The following is a 6157-nucleotide window of genomic DNA, read 5'->3' as shown; positions in this document are numbered from 1 at the left end:
CAATAGGTTTTGTATACAGTGATCGTCAATACCTATTCCTGACTTAGTACAGGACATTTTGTCAATAGGTTTTGTATACAGTGATCGTCAATACCTATTCCTTACTTAGTACAGGACATTTTGTCAATAGGTTTTGTATACAGTGATCGTCAATACCTATTCCTGACTTAGTACAGGACATTTTGTCAATAGGTTTTGTATACAGTGATCGTCAATACCTATTCCTGACTTAGTACAGGACATTTTGTCAATAGGTTTTGTATACAGTGATCGTCAATACCTATTCCTTACTTAGTACAGGACATTTTGTCAATAGGTTTTGTATACAGTGATCGTCAATACCTATTCCTGACTTAGTACAGGACATTTTGTCAATAGGTTTTGTATTCAGTGATCGTCAATACCTGTTCCTTACTTAGTACAGGACATTTTGTCAATAGGTTTTGTATTCAGTGATCGTCAATACCTATTCCTTACTTAGTACAGGACATTTTGTCAAAAGGTTTTGTATTCAGTGATCGTCAATACCTATTCCTGACTTAGTACAGGACATTTTGTAAATAGGTTTTGTATACAGTGATCGTCAATACCTATTCCTGACTTAGTACAGGACATTTTGTCAATAGGTTTTGTATACAGTGATCGTCAATACCTATTCCTTACTTAGTACAGGACATTTTGTCAAAAGGTTTTGTATACAGTGATCGTCAATACCTATTCCTGACTTAGTACAGGACATTTTGTCAATAGGTTTTGTATTCAGTGATCATCAATACCTATTCCTGACTTAGTACAGGACATTTTGTCAATAGGTTTTGTATACAGTGATCGTCAATACCTATTCCTTACTTAGTACAGGACATTTTGTCAATAGGTTTTGTATACAGTGATCGTCAATACCTATTCCTGACTTAGTACAGGACATTTTGTCAATAGGTTTTGTATTCAGTGATCGTCAATACCTATTCCTTACTTAGTACAGGACATTTTGTCAATAGGTTTTGTATACAGTGATTGTCAATACCTATTCCTGACTTAGTACAGGACATTTTGTAAATAGGTTTTGTATACAGTGATCGTCAATACCTATTCCTGACTTAGTACAGGACATTTTGTCAATAGGTTAGTGTACATTGATCATCAATACCTATTCCTGACTTAGTACAGGACATTTTGTCAATAGGTTTTGTATACAGTGATCGTCAATACCTATTCCTTACTTAGTACAGGACATTTTGTCAATAGGTTTTGTATACAGTGATCGTCAATACCTATTCCTGACTTAGTACAGGACATTTTGTCAATAGGTTTTGTATACAGTGATCGTCAATACCTATTCCTGACTTAGTACAGGACATTTTGTCAATAGGTTTTGTATACAGTGATCGTCAATACCTATTCCTGACTTAGTACAGGACATTTTGTCAATAGATTTTGTATACAGTGATCGTCAATACCTATTCCTGACTTAGTACAGGACATTTTGTCAATAGGTTTTGTTTACAGTGATCGTCAATACCTATTCCTGACTTAGTACAGGACATTTTGTCAATAGGTTTTGTATACAGTGATCGTCAATACCTATTCCTGACTTAGTACAGGACATTTTATCAATAGGTTTTGTATACAGTGATCGTCAATACCTATTCCTTACTTAGTACAGGACATTTTGTCAATAGGTTTTGTTTACAGTGATCGTCAATACCTATTCCTGACTTAGTACAGGACATTTTGTCAATAGGTTTTGTATTCAGTGATCGTCAATACCTGTTCCTTACTTAGTACAGGACATTTTGTCAATAGGTTTTGTATTCAGTGATCGTCAATACCTATTCCTTACTTAGTACAGGACATTTTGTCAATAGGTTTTGTATTCAGTGATCGTCAATACCTATTCCTGACTTAGTACAGGACATTTTGTCAATAGGTTTTGTATACAGTGATCGTCAATACCTATTCCTTACTTAGTACAGGACATTTTGTCAATAGGTTTTGTATACAGTGATCGTCAATACCTATTCCTTACTTAGTACAGAACATTTTGTCAATAGGTTTTGTATACAGTGATCGTCAATACCTATTCCTGACTTAGTACAGGACATTTTGTCAATAGGTTTTGTATTCAGTGATCGTCAATACCTATTCCTGACTTAGTACAGGACATTTTGTCAATAGGTTAGTGTACATTGATCATCAATACCTATTCCTGACTTAGTACAGGACATTTTGTCAATAGGTTTTGTATACAGTGATCATCAATACCTATTCCTGACTTAGTACAGGACATTTTGTCAATAGGTTTTGTATACAGTGATCGTCAATACCTATTCCTTACTTAGTACAGGACATTTTGTCAATAGGTTTTGTATACAGTGATTGTCAATACCTATTCCTTGTCAATACCTATTCCTGACTTAGTACAGGACATTTTGTCAATAGGTTTTGTATACAGTGATCGTCAATACCTATTCCTGACTTAGTACAGGACATTTTGTCAATAGATTTTGTATACAGTGATCGTCAATACCTATTCCTGACTTAGTACAGGACATTTTGTCAATAGGTTTTGTATACAGTGATCGTCAATACCTATTCCTGACTTAGTACAGGACATTTTGTCAATAGGTTAGTGTACATTGATCATCAATACCTATTCCTGACTTAGTACAGGACATTTTGTCAATAGGTTTTGTATACAGTGATCGTCAATACCTATTCCTGACTTAGTACAGGACATTTTGTAAATAGGTTTTGTATACAGTGATCGTCAATACCTATTCCTGACTTAGTACAGGACATTTTGTAAATAGGTTAGTGTACATTGATCATCAATACCTATTCCTGACTTAGTACAGGACATTTTGTCAATAGGTTTTGTATACAGTGATCGTCAATACCTATTCCTTACTTAGTACAGGACATTTTGTCAATAGGTTTTGTATACAGTGATCGTCAATACCTATTCCTGACTTAGTACAGGACATTTTGTCAATAGGTTTTGTATACAGTGATCGTCAATACCTATTCCTGACTTAGTACAGGACATTTTGTCAATAGGTTTTGTATATAGTAATCGTCAATACCTATTCCTGACTTAGTACAGGACATTTTGTCAATAGGTTTTGTATACAGTGATCGTCAATACCTATTCCTTACTTAGTACAGGACATTTTGTCAATAGGTTTTGTATACAGTGATCGTCAATACCTATTCCTGACTTAGTACAGGACATTTTGTCAATAGGTTTTGTATACAGTGATCGTCAATACCTATTCCTGACTTAGTACAGGACATTTTGTCAATAGATTTTGTATACAGTGATCGTCAATACCTATTCCTGACTTAGTACAGGACATTTTGTCAATAGGTTTTGTATACAGTGATCATCAATACCTATTCCTGACTTAGTACAGGACATTTTGTCAATAGGTTAGTGTACATTGATCATCAATACCTATTCCTGACTTAGTACAGGACATTTTGTCAATAGGTTTTGTATACAGTGATCGTCAATACCTATTCCTGACTTAGTACAGGACATTTTGTAAATAGGTTTTGTATACAGTGATCGTCAATACCTATTCCTGACTTAGTACAGGACATTTTGTCAATAGGTTAGTGTACATTGATCATCAATACCTATTCCTGACTTAGTACAGGACATTTTGTCAATAGGTTTTGTATACAGTGATCGTCAATACCTATTCCTTACTTAGTACAGGACATTTTGTCAATAGGTTTTGTATTCAGTGATCGTCAATACTAGGGAATCAAGTATCCATGAATATGCTATTTTTCTACAATCCACAATATAAATGAATCCACAGTAGGTGCGTGTTAGGATATGATAACGTGATAAGTGATTTTTCTTACTTTGTGGCTAGTAAAAATGGAAAGCATAACTATTGCTGTCTTTTACTGAATAGTCTTGTAAAGGTACATTTTGTTCATCTGTTGTCTGTTAGATTTTTTTAAATCACAAAAAAAAAAGTTATATAAATATGATTTATTATTATTTTTTTTAAATAACATATAATTTTGACAATGCCAAAATGGTAAAGTCAGATGAAAAACTAATTGCAAAAACAACAAAAATATGATATAATTCTAACAATAGCATCACAAAGATCCACTAATAAAAATAACAATATAAAAGAAAAAGAATAAGGCCATTTTATCTCTTATTTATTAGGTCTTAAGGCCTTTTATGGTAAGGCTTTTAGATTTTGTTCTGATTGGTTTTTTTTTAATGCCCTTTTTAATTGTGTAGTATTTTGTTTTGCAAAATTCTGATAACATATTAGGTACATGATGTTAAACAGTTATTGCCCTTATAAAACTTGCTCTGTTCAACTGAACATCTTTTGTTGTAAGAGTTATCTCCCCAAACACATTTTCTTGTGAGCCCAACTGTAACAGAAATTTAAAAGAGAAATACAATTTGGGAGTTAAATCCCTATATTATTCTGATCAATTATGATCGAAAAAGATACAGAAACTCCATTTGTGGCACTCTGTAACGTGTAAATTTTGGTTGAAAGGGTACATTGACATTAAATAGGAGTTGTCTCCTCTCTCATATTTGAAATTAGTTTTATGATGATATATCTAGTAGATACCTAAGGTATTTTGATTTGAGGTCCTTGCTTTAAGACCTTGAATTAGAGGTCAATGTCATGGTTTAATTTGGCATATAATATACTTGTAATATCATCAAGGAAAGTAGTAGTCATGTTTTGAATAAATACAACACTATGACTTTTACATGTAGTACTTGTAAATAAAAAGAATAAAAAAAGTTGCAAGAAACCAAACATCAAATTCATGCAGTTAAGCTACAGATTATTCATAAAGTAAGTATAAAATCCAAAATTGGTTGACAAATTGATAATTATCACTATGGCATTCAGAGATCAAACAGTCACTTAAGTGCAAAATATAGGTCACAATGACCTTCTATCATAAAGGCATTTATAAATACACTGTACTATATAATACAATTGTCATTTTAAAATCACACTACATTTCTATGATTTACATACATAAACCACAAAATTATTTTTTTTAAAAGTCATTTAAACTTAAACCTAGAATCATGTTGCACCAATATGCAAATTCAAAATATTTCTCATGACTTTAGGTACCTGGCATTATTAAATTTCATAACACTTTTGTAAACATTTATATCCTATTTCTTATATTATGCCTCTTTGTAACATGATACATATGCATACAAAACAAATAAAAGAAACCTATGTGTTCTGATTCCTGAGGCACAGATGCAGACCGTCATACATATAATGTGGATGTAAAAGAAGTCTGAAACTTAATTTTTGGCCCAAAATGATTTGGTAGATTTTTTACCAAATAGAAAATTAAACATTTCGTGTTTTCTTTTTTATGTTCAATGCAGGAAAACTATTTCTATGCCAAGTTTAATCTAAAAAAAAAAAAGATATTGCCAGTAAATTGAGAAAAACAAATTGTAGATTAAGAAAAAAATGAGTTGAATTTAAAAGAAATGAAATTTCTCAAAACAGTATCAAAGTAGATTTTTTGAAATTAAATACTTATAATATGAGGTCACCAAACTTTGTAAGGGAGACTAAATTTCACTGCAAATACTTTGATTATTACACCACACCAGTTAAATGGCACTATACATTTAAAAAAAGGACATATATACTTTTCATAAAATGATGCTTCCTTTCATCAAGTTACATATAACAGTCTATTATTTGAACTTGGAATTATTTTTAACTATGGAATTTGCTTGATTTCTTGTTATTGAATTTTTTTATAAATTCCATGACTATTCTGTACTGAAATGTTCTGTGCTGTGCACAACACTTTCTATTACAAAGGAAATAGTGTATTTTCAATAGAATGTACTGTGCCGCGCACAACACTATCTAACCAAAATACATTGTATGGAAAGTGTTATTAAGGTGGTACCCAACACTTTCACTAAAATTAATTTGGCTCGTTTAATTTTCATAAAATTTTGACAAAGTATTTACTTTGACCCTTTAACAAAAATATAAAAAATTCAAAAAATTTGAACCAAGCGTTTTATCAGAAAAATTACACTGGTTATATAGCAGTTTGACAAACACTAATTTTGATCATTGAGAAGCTTTATATTGCCTTCACAAGG

The sequence above is a fragment of the Mytilus edulis genome, chromosome 1 (assembly GCF_963676685.1).
Source record: "Mytilus edulis chromosome 1, xbMytEdul2.2, whole genome shotgun sequence".
Taxonomy (NCBI): domain Eukaryota; kingdom Metazoa; phylum Mollusca; class Bivalvia; order Mytilida; family Mytilidae; genus Mytilus; species Mytilus edulis.
The sequence above is the reverse complement of the archived record's forward strand: the minus strand, read 5'-3'. Positions refer to the sequence as shown.